The sequence below is a fragment of the Equus caballus genome, chromosome 2 (genome assembly GCF_041296265.1).
Source record: "Equus caballus isolate H_3958 breed thoroughbred chromosome 2, TB-T2T, whole genome shotgun sequence".
Classification (NCBI taxonomy): Eukaryota; Metazoa; Chordata; class Mammalia; order Perissodactyla; family Equidae; genus Equus; species Equus caballus.
In genome coordinates, this window is record NC_091685.1 from 52,233,871 (window position 1) to 52,250,079 (window position 16,209).

General features: G+C 36.9%; 1 pseudogene; it reads right to left on the reverse strand.

Annotated features, from left to right (window-relative positions):
- Nucleotides 1-12,689: 12,689 nt before the first annotated feature.
- LOC138920032 (lon protease homolog 2, peroxisomal-like) lies at nt 12,690-15,700 on the reverse strand (annotated as a pseudogene).
- Between the last annotated feature and the right edge of the window lie 509 nt (nt 15,701-16,209).

Here is a 16,209-nt window from a genome sequence, read left to right on the forward strand (position 1 = left end):
CTGAGGATAGATATATAATATTAACTAACTAGAGTTGTTTACTTATTTTTAAATTTCATATCTATATTTTCAATTAAAAAAATTGGTATGTAAAACTACATATGCTATATTTTTACTTAAATACAGTCAGATACACAAATTTAAGTGTACCACTCAATGAATTCTGGCAAATGCATACACCCACGTAGTGTGTTGAATTTATCCTGCAGAAAATTTCTACCTCCTATGCCCATTCCCGTTAATCCTTGCCCCAAACCCCAGAAGCTTCAACATTGTTCTGACTTTTTACCACCTTGGATTAGTTTGTTTTCTGGACGTTTATACTAGTGGAGTTCTATGGCATCCAGTTTTGAGTAAGAATTCTGTCATTCTACATGTTTTTGAGATTCACCCATGTTGTATGTATAAATACTTGATTTGTTGTTTAATTTAAACTCTTTTCTTTTGAGAGATAATCTTAGAGTCATATGCTATTGTAAGATATAATGCAGAGAGATACTAAGTAACTTTTACCCATCTTTCCTCAAGGATGACATCTTACAAAACTAAAGTACAATAATTATAACCAGCACAGAGACATTGATAAAATTTATCAATATTTCTCAGATTTTCCTAGTTTTACCTTTCTCAAAAGTATGTGTGTAGGTGTGTGCGTTTAGTTCTATGTAAGTTTTATTATGAATGTAGGTTAGAGTGTCCTCCACTGTGGTCAAGTTATAGATCAGGTTCATTACCATGAGAGTCCATCAGTTTGCCATTTACTGCCATACCAACACACCCTCCCCTAATTCGTGGAAATCATTAATTTATTCTCAACTCTATAATTCCATCATGAATTCCATGAATTTATGTATATTACATAAATATTATATGAGAGGAGTTTTATACACTATATAATTTTTCAGGATTGGCTTTTTTTCACTGAGCATAATTGTCTGGAGATTCATTCAAGTCATTGAATGTAACAATTCCAAAAACTTAGACCATTTTTAATTAATTTGTTTTTATGTTGGAAATGGAAACATCTTGTATATTTTTTAACACTAGAAAAGAGGGGACTGGTGAAAGAGAATGTTGACTAATATAAAGTTATTACCATGCAAGCTTTAGTTGAAATTATTTGGCTTAATATAATAAATTTATAGAATAAATTTAAAAATCTCAAACTACGCTTCAACATACTAAACTTTTGAGATGGAATGAAAATAGTTAATAAGAGAAATTTTATAGGAGCTAATGTCTGCATTAAAAATAACCTTAAATAAACAACCTAACCTTGAAGTTTCCAAAGAACTAGTAAAAGAATAGATTAAGTCCTAAGTTTGAAGTAGAAATAAATAAAACTGAGACTAAAAACAATAAAAGAGATGAATTAACCTGAGAAATGCTTTGTTTTAAGGTAAACAAAGTTGGCGAAAATTTGGCTGGACTAATCAAGAAAAAAAAGAAAGAGGGGTCAAAAAATACAATCAAAAATGAAAGATTACACATTACAAATGATACCACAGAAATAAAAAGGCCCATTACATATTATTATGAACAACTATATGCTAACAATTTAGATGATCTGGAAGAAATGGATGAATTTCTAGAACTGTAAAATCTACCAAGACTGTCATGAAGAAACAGAAATGATACCTACATATACAATGTAATATTATTCAGCCATAAAAAAAGAGTGAAATCTTGCCATTTGTGACCATGTTGTTGGACCCTGAGGACATTATGCTAAATACAATAAGTCAGACAGAGAAAGACAAATACTGTAGGATCTCTCTTATATGTGGAATATATCTATACAAACACACACTATTTATACACACTATGTACTATACACCATGTATATACTCTATAATATGTATGCTAGATATGTATGCTATATACTATAGATAGATCGATAGATAGATAGATAGATAGATACAAGCTCATGGATACAGAGACCAGACTGGTGGTTGCCAGGGGTGGGAGGAAGGAGATGGGAGAAATAAATTGCTGTTTGTTTTTGTCTAGTTTAAATGAATTGAACAAAAAAGTAGAAATAAAAAGAAGTAGAAAATCCAAACAGACTAATATCAAGGAAGACGATTGAATTAGTAATCAAAAATCCTCCAACAAATGAAAGTCCAGGATCAGATGGCTTCACTTGTGAATCTGACTAAACAATTAAAGAAGAATTAACACCAATCCTTCTCAAACTGTTTCAAAAAATGGAAGAGAAAGGAGCACTTCCGAACTCATTTTATAAGACCAGAATTATCCTGATAGCAAAGCCCGATTAGGACACTAGAAGAAAAGAAAATTACAGGCTAATATTGCTGATAAACATAGATGCAAAAAGTCTCAAACAAAAATTAGCAAACTGAATTCAACAGCGTATTAAGAGGATCATATACCATAATCGAGTAGGACATATCCCTGCGATGCAAGGATGTTTCAATATGTGTAAATCAATAAATGTGACATTAACAAAATGAAGAATAAAAATCATACAATCATTCCCATAGATACAGAGAAAGTATGTGAAAAACACTTAACATCATTTCAGGATCAAACATGATAACTATACTTCCCACTGCTGTATGATATATACGAATGTTGTTAAGAGAGTAAATTCTGAGTTATCACTACGAGAAAAAAATATTATTTTATTTCCATGTATTTTTATTGTATCTGTATGAGATAATGAACATTAGCTAAATTTATTGTGGTAATCACTTCTCAATATATGTGAATCAAACATTTATGCTGTACACCTGAAACTCATACAGTGATGGATGTTAATTATATCTCAATAAAACTGAAAAAAGACCTCTCAAACTAGATATAGAAAGAATGCAATTCAACATAATAGAGACTATGCATGACAAGCCCACAGCTAACATCATACTCAACAGAAAAAGCTGAACACTTTCTCTCTGAGATTAAGAACAAGACAAGGGTGCCACTCTTGCCACTTCTAATTAACATAGTACTAAAATCCTAGCCAAAGAAATTAGGAAAGAAAAATAAATAAAAGGCATCTGAATGAGAAAGGATGAAGTAAAATTTTCTCTGTTTGTAGTTGACATGATCTTACATATAGTAAACCCTAAAGACTCCACAGAAAACTGTTAAAACCAATAAATGAATTCAATAAGGTTGCAGGATATAAAATTAATATGCAAAAATAAGTTACATTTCTATACACGAACAATATACTACCTGAAAAAGAAATTAAGATCTCATTTACAATAGCATCAAAAAGAATAAAATATTTAGGAATAAATTTACTAAAGGAGGTGAAAATCTGTACACTGAAAACTATGAAATATTGGTAAAAGAAACTAAAGAAGACTCAAATAAGCTGAAAGGCTTGTGCTCAAGCACGGAAAGAATCGATGCTGTTATAATGTCTGTTATACCCTAAATGGTCTACAGATTCCAAGCAATGCTTATCAACATCCAATGGCAGTTTTCCAAGAAATAGAAAAAAATCTTAAAACTTGCATGGAACCCATAAGACCCCAAATAGCTACAGCAAACTTGATCAAGAACAAAGCTGATTTCAAGCTGTGTCACAAAGATATAGTAATCAAAAACATATGGTAATGGCATAAAAAAGACATAGGCCACTAAAAAAGAAAAAGAGAACAGAAAGAAACCTGACTGACGTTTTTACAAAGGCACTAAGAAGGGGCTGGCCCCATGGCCGAGTCATTAAGCTTTGGTGGCTCAGGGTTGTGCCAGTTCAGATCCTGGGTGCAGACCTAGCACCACTCATCAGGCCATGCTGAGGTGGCATCCCATATAGCACAACCAGGGGACTTACAACTAGAGTATACAACTATCTACTGGGGGATTTGGGGAGAAAAAAAGAAGATTGGCAACAGATGTCAGCTCAGGTGCCAATCTTTGAAAAACAAAAGGCACTAAAAATACACAGTGGGGAAGGGATTGTCACTTCAATAAATGATGTTGAGAAAACACAATATCTGCATGTAAAAGAATGAAATTAGACTCCATATTATACCATGTACAAAAATCAACTCAAAATGGATTAAAGACTTACAAGTAAGACTTGAAGCTAACAACTCTTAGATGAAAACAGAGAAAAACTCCTTGACATTGTTCTTGGCCATGACCTTGTGGTTTTGACACAAAAAGTATAGGCAAAAACAGAAAAATATAAACAAATGGAACTACATCAAAGTGAAAAGTTTCTGCATGGCAAAAGAAACAATCAACAAATAAAAAGGTAATCTATTGAATGGGAGAAAATATTTGTGAATCATATATACCATAAGAGATTACTATCCAAAATATATAAGAAGCTCATACAACTCAAAAGTTAAGTAAATAAATAAATAACCTGATGAAAAAACACTCAAAAGACATAAATAGACATTTTTCCAAGGAAGATACACAAAAGGTGAACAGACATGTGAAAAGATGCTAAATTTCACCAGTCATAGGGAAAATGAAAGTCCAAACCACAATTAGACATCACTCAAATCTGTTAAGATGGCTACTATCAAAAAGTCAAAATACATCATATTGATGAAGATCTAGACAAAAGTGACCACTTGAACACTGTTGCTGGGAATGTAATTGATCAGCCGTTATGGGAAACACTATGAAGTTTCCTTAAAAAATTAAAAATGCAACTACTAGGGGGCAGCCCAGTGGTGCCGCAGTTAAGTTCACATGTTCTGCTTCGGCGGCCTGGGGTTTGCCAGATAGGATCCCAGTTGCGGACCTATACATTGCTTGTCAAGCCGTGCTGTGGCAGGTGTCCCACATATAAAGTAGAGGAAGATGGGTATGGATGTTAGCTCAGGGCCAGTCTTCCTCAGCAAAAAGAGGAAGATCGGCAGTAGTTAGCTCAGGGGTAATCTTCCTCAAAAGAAAAAAAATCATTAAAACTCAAAAAAGTAGCACAAATCTCCCTGGCAATGGTAAATGTATAGCCATAGTTAAATCTGCAATATGGTAATAGTGGTGTATAACTCACAACTCTAGTTTACAAGGTAAAAAAGTCAACATGGCAAAAATAACCAAAAATTCAATAATCTGTCATTAGTTACACAATACTAAAAAAATTTCAATTGTAGCAGCAAAAATCTAAAATTTGAGGAGGAGAAGAAACCAAAATATAAAGAATGTAAAACATATTGATGTTAAATTGTTAACAGTTCAAAATAGGATGTTATAAGTTTAAGGTATTTTATGTAAGCCTCATGGTAATCACAAAGAAAAATCTCATAGTAATTCTTCAAAAGAACATGATAAAAAGTCAAAGCATACAGTTACCAAAAACATGAAAACACAAAAAAAAGGACAGCAGGAAAAGGAAGAGAAACAAGGAACAATGGATATATAAAACAGCCAGAAAACAATTAATAAAATAGCAATAGTAAGTCCTACCTATATATAATTACTTAAAATTTAATCAAATTAAACTCTTCAATCAAAAGATAAAGAATGGGTGAATGGATAAAAACAAGACCCAGTGATATGCTGCCTACAAAACACTCATTATAATTCTAAGGACACACATAGGCTGAGAGTGAAGGGATGAGAAAAGACATTTCAGCAAAAGTTAAACAAAAAAAGAAGTGGTAGCTATACTTATCACAGAAAAAGTAGACTTTAAACTAAACATGATAAAAAGAGAGAAGATTATTACATAATGATAAAGGGATCAACATATCAAGAAGATATAACAATTGTAAATATTTATGCACCCAAGATCTGAGTAGCTAAATATATAAAACAAAAACTGACAGACCTAAAAAGAGAAAGAAACAGCAATACAATAATTACTGGGGACTCTAATACCACATTCTCAACAACAGATGGATCATTCAGACAGAATCAATAAGAAAACAGTAAATTTGAGCAACACTATAGATCAAATGGACCTAACAAACATATAATGAACATTCTGTCCAGCAACAGGAAAATACACATTTTCTCAAGCTCATGTGAAATATTTTTCAACATATCGTATGTTAGGCCACAAAATAAGTCATAGTAAATTTAGGAAGATTGCAATCATCCAACTATCTTCTCTGACCACAGTGGCAAGAAACCAGCAATCAAAACAAGAGGAAAACAGGAAAATCCAAAATCACATGGAAGTTAGATAACATTATCCTCAAGAACCAATAGATCAAAAGAGAAATCAAAGAGGAAATAAAAAAGTTTCTTGAGACAAATGAAAATGGAAACACAACATACCAGAATTTATGGGAAGCAGCAAAAAGAGTTCTAAGAGGGAACTTCAAAGCAATGAGCACCTACGTTAAGAAGCAAGAAAGATTCCAAATAAATGACCTAATTCTACATCTTTAGGAACAAGAAAAAGAACAAATTGAGCCCAAAGTTAGCAGAAAAAAAAGAAAATCATAAAGATTAGAGCAGAAATAAATTAAAGAGAACAGAAAAACAATAGAAAAGATTAACCAAACTGAGTTGATTCTTTAAAAAGATAAACTCTTAGCTAGATTAACCAAGGAGAAAAGAGAAAGAACCCAAATCAAGAAAATTATAAATTAAAAAGGAGTTAACCTAGATTCACCAAGAAAGAAAAAGGCTCAGATAACGAAAATCAGAATTAAAAGAGAAGACGTTACAACTGATACCACAGACATTCAAAGGATCAAAACAGGCTACTATGAATATCTATATGTGAACAAACTGGACAACCTAGAAGAAATAAAAAAAATTCTTAGAAACATACAGCTTACCAAGAACGAATCAGGAAGAAGTAAAAAATCTGAATAAACCAATTACTAGTGAGGACATTGAACCAGTACTCAAAAATCTCCCAGCAAAGAAAAGCCCAGGATCAGATAGTTTCACTGGTGAATTGTACCAAACTTTAAAAAAATCCTTCTCAAATTCTTCCCCAAAACTGAAGAGAAGTAAACACTCTCAAACTCATTTTACAAGGTCAACATTAACCTGATACCAAAACCAGAAATAGATATTACTAGAAAAGAAAATTACAAGCCACTATCCCTGATGAATATTGATGCATGAATTATCAATAAAATACTAGTAAATTGAATCCAGCAGCACATTAAAAAGATCATTCACCGTGTTAAAGTTGGGTTTACCGCTGGGATGCGAGAGCGTTTCAACATATGCAAAGCAATCAATGTGGTGCATCACATTAATAGAATGAAAGAAAAGAATCCTGTAATCATCTCAATAGACACAGAAAGAGCATTTGACAAAATTTAGCATCCATTCATAATAAAAACTCAACAATTTAAACATGGAACATATCTCAACATATTAAAGGTCATATATGACAAGTCCACAGCTAACATCATACTCAATAGCAAAAGGGTGAAAGATTTTTCTCTAAGATTAGAAACAGGACCAGAGTGCTCACTCTCACCACTCCTATTCAGCAGAGTACTGGAAATCCTAGCTAGAGCAATCAGGCAAGAAGAAGACACAAAAATTATTAGAATTGGAAAGAACGAAATAAAATTGTTCCTATTTGCAGATGACATGATTTTATATAGAGAATATTTTAACGATCCAACCAAAAATCTGTTAAATCTAATCAATAAATTGAGTAAAGTTATAGGATACAAAGTTAATATACAAAAATCAGTAGCATTTCTTGCGCTAACAGTAAAATTTCTGAAAAAGAAATAAAGACATTGATCCAATTCACAACAGCATCGAAAACAATAAAATACTCAAGAACAAATTTAACTAAGAAGGTGAAAGATCTCTGCTGAAAACTACAAAACATTGATGAAGGAAATCAAAGAAAGCAAGTGGAAAGGTATTCTGTGTTCATGAATCGGAAGAATTAATATTGTTAAAATGTCAATATTATCAAAAGTTATCTATAGATTCATTGGAATCACTATCAAGTTTCTAATGGCGATTTTTACAGAAATAGAAATAATACTCCTAAAGTTTATATGGAATGACCAAAGACCCCAAATAGCCAAAGAAATTCTGAGAAAGAAGACCAAAGCTGGGAGAATCTCAGTTCCAGATTTCAAGATATAGTAGAAAGCTATAGTCACCAAAATATTATAATACTGGCATAAAAACAGACGAATAGAAGAGCATTGAGAGCCCAGAAATACACCCAAGCTTGAGTGGTCAACTAATATCTGACAAGGGAGCTAAGAATGCTCCATGGTGAAAAGACAGTCTCTTCAATCAATGGTGCTGGGATGATTGCATATTCACATTTAAAAGAATATGAGCTCATATCTTACACCACTTGCAAAAATTAACTTGAAATGGATTAGACTTAAATGTAGGACCTGAAACAATGAAATTCCTAGAAGAAAACTTAGGAATAAAGCTCCTTGACACGGATCTTGCAATAAACTTTTGTATATGGATTTTTTTTGACACATAAAGCACAGGAACAAAATAAAAAATAAACAAGTGGGACTACATCAAAGAAAAAAGCTTTTGCATGGCAAAAGAAACCATCAACCAAGTGAAAAGACGACACTTGGAATTGGAAAAGATATTTGCAAACCATGTGTCTGATAAAGGATTAATATCCAAAACATAAAAACTCATACAACTCAGTGGCAACAAACAATGAAATTAAAAAGTGGGCAAGGGATCTGAATAAACATTTGTCCCAAGAAGATATATGAAAGGCCAACGTACATAAAAATATGCTGAACCTCACTTGTTATTAGGAAGATGCAAATGAAAATCACAATGAGATATTATCTCATGCCTGTTAGAATGACCACGGTCAAAAAGACAACAGTTAAGAGATATTGACCCGGAAGTGGAGAAATAGGAGTGCCTGTGCCCTCTTGGTGAGATTGTAAATTGGTGCAGCCACTGTGAAAAACAGTATGGAGGATTCTCAAAAAATTAAAAATAGAACTACATCATAATTCAGCAATTTCACTTTTGATAATATATCCAGAAGAATAAAAGCATAAACCCAAAGTTAAAATAATACTCCAAAGTAACCCCATTGTTAGCCTCCAATATGGTTCTTTTTGCTTATCATCACCTAGAACATCAATACAGATTACAAGATATCCTGCTAAACTGTGTGCCGCTTAGTTTCTTGTTTGGAGATTTCTGATAAATGTTATGGCAATAAAATATTCTTTTATATTTTGATTTTAATACTCAACTTCAAGTTCATGTTCTTCGTTTAGGTTCATTAATGCTGCTCTGTTTGTGATTATCAATTTTATAGAACATTCCATTGCACGTTTTGGACTATTCCTTGTATTAAACTAAAAAGTCGAATCTGGGACACAAGGTATCAAGTCTTGAGGCAAATTATTCACCAAAATAGTTCTCTCCAATTTACACAAACTCCAGCAGTGTTAGAATTTTAATTGCTGCCGAAGTAATGTGTGGGCATACTTGAATCCCTCCTTGTTTGTTCACATTTGCATCACCTTGACCTCTAGTGAGCTTGACATGCTTTTAGAATTTGATCTTCCTCTTCTGTGAATTGCATGTTCACATCCATTTCTCTTTTCCTATTTATTTAGTTATTCATCTTTTCCTATTGAATTTTTTGGAGTTTTAAAAGGCTTGTTCTTTATACCAACCCTTTTTCCATCACATATGTTGTATATATTTTCTTCCGTTATGTCTTTTGTGTTTTGACTTTGAATATGTTGTCTTAGTTGTTATTGCTGCTGATTGCAATAATTATGTTAATATGCACTTAAATATTGAGGGAAAACCTCCTCATCTTCAGCTCTCTGCCAGCACCATGAAGCCCATCATAAACATCACTCGGCCTACCTGGGACAGACACCATGACCTGAAAAAGAGATGGTGGTGGGGAGGGGGTGAGACAGGAAATGGAGTCCAATTGTGTTACTAAGCCCCGACTTCTGAACCAGTCTTCTCTGTAGGGATTTTAATTCAACTTGGTAGTTTGGGCTCATTCATGCCCCTCTTCTCACTGGTCACACTCTGGCATACTGCCTTGTGAGGTTCACTCTGGGGTGGAAGTTCCTTCTTTAGGTTTAGAATGACAGTTCTTCCATCCTGGGAAAAAATGAAGACTATTAAAGGAAAATGCCACAGATGAAATTATTTTTGTGGCAAAAAGAGGGGAGATCATGTGTGCATGTGTGAATACCTGCTAATGTACTCCATTCACGTGTGGAGATTCTGCCCAAATCTGAGCCCTTTGGTTGAACTAAATGCTGTGGACTGGATATCTGTATCCCCTCAAATGAATATGTTGAAATCTTAGCTGCCAATATAATGCTATTGGGAGACACTAGGCACTTTTGTAGATGATTATGTCATAAGGAGGCAACTCTTAAAAGGGATTAATGTTGTTGTAAATGAGATGCCAGAAAGCTCCCTTACCCCTTCCACCATGTGAGGACACAAGACTATGGTCATCGATGAACCCTCACCAGACATCAGATCTGCAGGACCTGATCTTGTAGTTTTAGCACCCAAAACCGTGAGAAGTAAATTTTTGTTATTTAAGCCACCCAGTCTGCGAATTCTTGTTATAGCAGCTGAATGGACTTACACCAAGGAAAGCATCCTTTGACAGGTTGGAAAAGATCACAGCCCCCAGTACAAGGTAGACGTGCAGACAGGGAAACTGTGGAATGCAGAAATTCTGCAATGTCAACAATTTGCTGCTTTGGGGCCTACTGTAGAAACAGTTCACAGCTGGGAATGTCTGGGTCATAAGGAGAAGGTCTCTCTGATCGCTCACCAGGGGAAGCTGGTGATAACGGCCCCAAATATGCCGGGACACTAGACAAGTTCTTTCCTATGCTAAGGAAGGAGAACTCACCACAAACCTGGAAACTATTCAGTGTATACTCCAGCACAGCTCCAAATGCAAATCTTGTCTATGGTCTTGTTTCACTCTTCCTCAAAGCTTCTCTGAAGAACCAAAGATTCCCTCAAGTTTTGAGGGGAGGGTGAATGCAGGGTGGTAAGCAGCTTATATAAGCTTCTCTCCCATAATCAACTTAAAAACTAGTCTCAGAAACACACCCAAACAGAGACAGTGGAGAAGGCAGACCCTAACCCCCCACACAGGCTCTCTGACCTCACGTAGCAGCTTAACATCTGGTTGTCCTGGCCTCTCTCACATCACAGGACAAAGATAGTATGATAACAAGCAGGAGACACTGCTTCAAAGTCCATTCTGCAGACTACAACTCTGTCTTACTTATAATCTGGCTATGAAATCAACTAAGGCATAATGGGAAGTGGGGGAGAAAGGTGATACATAGGTGGGGGGATTTTCCTGTTGTTGGATCTTTGCAAGCCAGCTGTTCCAGTCTGGTTCAAACTCGCTATAAGCACAGTATTCAGTCAGCAACCATAGCCACCTGCACAATCTTCTGGGCCACCCCTTGCCAGACCCCTTCCCTCCCATCCCCCAGGGACTTAGTGGAGGGCTCTCCCTTTTCCATACAAACGTGGCCCTCCTGGCTCAAGAAGTAATTGACTGTGCCCCTCTTCCATGAAAGAATGAATTGTACGCAGCAACTGCTCAGCCTTCTCTTGAAGGGTGTAAAAACACCACAGAGGACAAGTGAAGGAAACAGAGGAAGGTGTGAACTGTATGTGACTCCTTATGACAGGCCTGCTTCCCCTTGGCTGGCAAACTCTCCTATATGTGCTCCATTTAAAAATGATGTGATATTAAACATGGCAAATCACAGAGAATCAATGTGAAAACTAATGCCAACAGTTAAAACATCCAATGACATAGCAGGATGTCAAACTAACGTGCAAAAGTCAGTAGCTTTCATGTAGCAAACAGTAGCCACAGCATATAATAGATGAGTAGACTTGATTTACAATAGAAATAAGGAAAGATAAACTAAAAAAGGTTACCAAGAAATGACCTGGACCTCTATGCAGAAAAGTACAAAATAACCTATAAATGCATAACAAACACAGAGACAAGATGGTCCTCTCTGCTAAGTTCAACCATAAAACCTGGACAATCATAAAAGAAGAAATTTAGTGAGAACTCTGAAAGGTGGTAAGAAGAAGGCAAACTGACTTGGGACTTCAGGACTGGAGGAACAACACAGTGACAGGGTGTCTTACCCCCCAACTTTAGAAGGAGACCCAGATTCAGTAATCTCAGATCCTGATCTGCCAACAGAACTCAGCCCAGGTAGGCTTGTCCTCCTCCAGATGCAATGAGTCTTAGGAATTGTTCCAAATTAGCACAGCAACACTCCCAAGGGGGTCTTTGGAAAGTGTCACTAACAAAGGAAACAAAGAGAAGATTCTCCTTCCCTGTCACCCATGAGACTTTCCTCCTTCCCCTGGAGGTACCAAGCCTGCTGGGACTTTGCCCACTGGAGGGGACAAAATGACTTCCTCCTAGGTTTTTAGGTTCTGTGGCTGCTCTGAAGATTAAGTTTGCGTGAGACAAATTAACAAAAGAAAATAAATTGATTACACAGTAATTTATGGCTTGAATTTCATAAAATATAAGACTCAAGAAGGTAGCCAGATGATTCAGATTTTTTTCAATTTTTACCAATTTATTAAATTAATGTTTCTCTAATAAACACTAACTGCCACTTGAGTGAGGTTCATAATCATTCTTGTGATTGTGTTCACAAATTAGAGACAGTTTACTTACCCCTACTGCTGTGAATAAAATCAATTTTGTCAGTGCTGTTGGCACGTCATAACTGAAAATTCTGTAAAGTTGAGATTTGGGCCTACAAAACACTATTTAAGAGAGCAGGTAGGTCTTGACAGTAAAGACAGCATCAAAAGCTTCATCCAGGCAGTTTGCTCTGACAAAACTTCAATGCTATCATACGTCACCTGGGATTTCTTCAAGGTCTTTTTCATTCCTCTGAGAAATGATGATTCACTTCTATCCTGTTCTGTGTGCTGCCAGCACTTTTTCCTTAATTCACTGGAAGATCAAGACCCCTCTGAAATTTCTCCAGTCATAACTACATTTGAATGTAAAAGCAGCCCACTAAAATGTGAGGCAAGACAAGTCACTGTGATAACTCCAGCATGGGGTCTATCTTTTGTGACAGCTCCAGCTGGAAAATGCACACGGATGTCTGTGTTGTTAAGATAAAAACTTCCAGAAGCACAGGGCAGATGGTATTTCTTGGCATTGCTGCAGAGCCTGCTAATAGCAAGATGGGCAGACTCTTCTCATGATATCCCCTAGTTGAGCAGTTAGAGTTAAATGACCTTCACCATCCATTCAACTTGCCTCCACAAATATGACTTCTCCACCTAAGGGAGTCCAAGCCAAACTTATTGCCATTCCTGGTTGACTCAAATGCCCATTTTATATATCTGGAGCCCAAAGATGTCTTTTGGAGCATAGAAATCAATCAAAATTGGCGTTTCAGGTGGTAGGGCCAAGTAACTGCTGTCATTGATAGATTCAGATTTTGCATCTTCTAAGATGTTTTCTCTGTAATTTTCTTTCTCATTCACATCAAAATGGTCCAACTTGACTTCCTTATATTGTTCTTTTCCCACCTTCACAGCAACAGCTGGGCAAATGGCCCCAAACCAGCTATCCAGAGAATGACCCCCTGCCTCTCTGGTACACCTGGTGAAGATATGAAGAGGAGTAACCTGAGAGATCTGAATCTGCTGAGGACTCAGCCCATGTTGTTCCAGTTGCTTTGGGATCAATTGCTTGCTGGCAATCTATCTTCTCTTGTGTATACCCTGGCACCTGAATGTCCTCATCTGTCCAAGAGGACAGGTGGAGTAGTAGCAGTCGTATTGGTGATAGTTATTAAAATAACTTGGGAGAGGTTAAAGCCCACATTTAGAGAATGATTTGTGAAGCTATGGTTTTGTTCATGATCCAATACCTCAAGCAGAGCTGCTGCAGGATCACTTGGACACAATTTTTTCTAATTTGTCAACCTCATCTAATAGAAACACCAGATTGTTAACCTCAATGGTCTTCAAGTCATTGATTGTATGACCAGGTATACTGCCAACATAGGTGTGCCTGTGTCCTCAAATGTCAGACTATTCACATTCTCATCCAAATACAATCTTGTGGAAATTTCGATCTAGAGTCTTGGCCACAGACTTTCCCACATTGTTTTGCCAACTCTAGGAGGGTCAGCAAAGCAAAGAATGGGCCCTTCAGATTGGTTTTCAGCTGTTTGACAGCCTAATATTCCAAAATTCTGTCCTTCAATTTTCCAAGGCAAAATGTTTGTTATTCAGAAGAATTTAGGCTTCTTGAATGTCTGGATGGTCAGTTGTACTTTTGTTCCAGAAAGTTCCACCATAAATTCTAAATAATTTCTAATCTGAATATATTCTGGCATTGCTTGCAGCATCTTTTTAGTCTTTTTCTCTTTTTGACACAGACCTAATGGGCTTCTTCTGACATATTGGATGCTCACTTTTTTTCTAGCATGACAATATCATAATTATCTTCTTCTTCATGTTCGTCTTTTAAAGTACCTAGGATGCGGGCCAGCCCGGTGGTGTAGCAGTTAAGTGCCCACGTTCCGCTTCAGCAGCACAGGGTTTGCAGGTTCGGATCCCGGGCATCGCTTGGCAAGCTGTGTTGTGGTAGGCATCCCACATATAAAGTGGAGGAAGATGGGCACGAAGGTTGGCTCAGGGCCAGTCTTCCTCAGCAAAAAGAGGACGATTGGTAGCAGATGTTAGCTCATGACTAATCTTTCTCAAAAAATAAAAAAAATAAATAAAGTACCTAGGATGTGTGAAATCATATTGAGGCATATTCATATAATGCATTTATTATCATCCTTCTCTCTTTTTCTGTTTTACTATTATTATTATATTTTTAGGAAGATTAGCCCTCATTAACATCTGCCACCAATCCTCCTCTTTTCGCTGAGGATGACTGGCCTTGTGCTAACATCCATGCCCATCTTCCTCTACTTTATATGTGGGACTCCTGCCACAGCATGGCTTGATGAGTGGTGCGTAGGTCTGCACCCAGGATCTGAACTGGTGAACCTTGGGCCACTGAAGGAGAACATGCAAACCTAACCATTGTGCCACCAGGCTGGCCCCAAGTTTTCTGTTTTTTTAAAGCAATTTCAATTCTTGCTTTTGTTTCACCAGCAGTGGTATCATCATCTTGGACAGTTCCTCCAGAGTCACAGTATCTAGAATTTGGAGCATTTTTGTTGCTTGTTTGGATAAGTGATGTCAGAATGTCTAGTAAATCTTCCCTAGGAGAACTGTCTAAAAGACATCTCAATTTACCAACTGCAGGGACATGTATATTCAACATTTCAACCAATAGTAGTTCATTTTTGTAGAACTCTTCTGATAATTCTCCTAGCTTCTCTTTAGTTTTACAGGTGTTGAAAAATTCCTCAAGGCAGCCCAACAGTTCCACTTTAACGACAGGATATGACTTATCTTTTAAATCCCTATCATCTGCAAACAGCACAGGCGTGTGGTCAACAAAAGTGAGTGGGAATTGGGCTGGGTACTGCCCACAATCTGAATCATCAGTGCAGATGCCCCAATCCTGTGCAGTGGTGGCAGATCCTGAGTATTGCTGGCCAGGTAGGTCATGCTGGGGATGAGACTTAGGATGGTGCTCTGCAGCCCTCGAGCAGGCAGCTCCACACCAGCTGCCAGTTGCAAGTCCAGTCCACACTGGGTGCACATGGGGGAGCTTGGAAGCAGGAAGCCATCTGGGTGAGCAGCAGCAGGAAGTGGCTGAAGAAAAATTATGGGAAGATGAGGGGAGAAAATGTATAATAAATAAAGCTTGCCTTGTTGTGCAGAAAAATCTCTCAGTTAAAAAAATTCTCTAGGGGTTGGCCTGGTGGTTCACTGGTTAAGTGTGCACGTTCCACTTCGGTGGCATGGGGTTCCCCAGTTCTGATCCCAGGTGCAGACAGGGCACTACTTGGCATGCCATGCTGTGGCAGGTGTCCCACATATAAAGCAGAGGAAGATGGGCGTGGATGCTAGCTCAGGGCCAGTCTTCCTCAACAAAAAGAGGAGGATTGGCAGCAGTTAGCTCAGGGCTAATCTTCCTCAAAAAAAAAAAATTCTCTAGGGTCTGGCCTGGTGGCACACGGGTTAAATTCACACATTCTTCTTTGATGGCCTGGGGTTCACCAGTTCAGATCCCAGGTGCGGACCTACACAACACTTATCGAGCCATGCTGTGGCAGGCATCCCACGTATAAAGTAGAGGAGGATGAGCATGGATGTTAGCTCAGGGCCAATCTTTTTAAGCAA